We start from the raw sequence: 610 nt of genomic DNA, 5'->3' as shown, positions 1-610 counted from the left end.
GGGGGTTTTGGGGCAGCTCTTGGACGTGTTCGCGATGATGATGGTCGTGGACCGTCTGCTGGCGCTGCAGAGCCCTTCGTTGGTACCTATGGATGGGCTCGAGCATCTCAGGACACGAAAAGTTCTCGACCTCGAATGCCCGCACGCTGCCCGAGAAACTGTGTTGCGACACCGTCGGCGCCGGGGCTGCGCAGGCTCTGAGATCGTGGGAAAAGTGTGTCCTGAAGGTTTCGAGCCCCCCGCGGGTACCCATAGGGCGCCTCCAACCTCTAAGGACAAGAAAATATCGCACACTCGACTCACACCGCCGCCCTCTCGTCCCGCCGCCGAACAACCGTCGCGCTCGCGAGCCAACGCAATGATCTCAGCAGCCCAAATTCGCTGCCCCGCCCCGTCGAAGGGTTCCGCAGCCGCGCCGCGCCGCGCGACCCGCCATCGTTGCACTCAGCCCGCGCGCTGCGGCGTGGAAGAAGAAAGAAAACGCTAGCGGCGGCCCCGAGTAGTACGAGGACCTCGCGTTTCGCCTGCCACCCCATCTAGATTTATATCCCCTTGGCCTTCGTGCTTTTTCAGTGCAACAACGGGTTCAACCGGTGCCGGCAGCCCAATT

The sequence above is a fragment of the Aureococcus anophagefferens genome (genome assembly GCF_000186865.1).
Source record: "Aureococcus anophagefferens unplaced genomic scaffold AURANscaffold_13, whole genome shotgun sequence".
NCBI classification, from domain to species: domain Eukaryota; class Pelagophyceae; order Pelagomonadales; family Pelagomonadaceae; genus Aureococcus; species Aureococcus anophagefferens.
The sequence above is the reverse complement of the archived record's forward strand: the minus strand, read 5'-3'. Positions refer to the sequence as shown.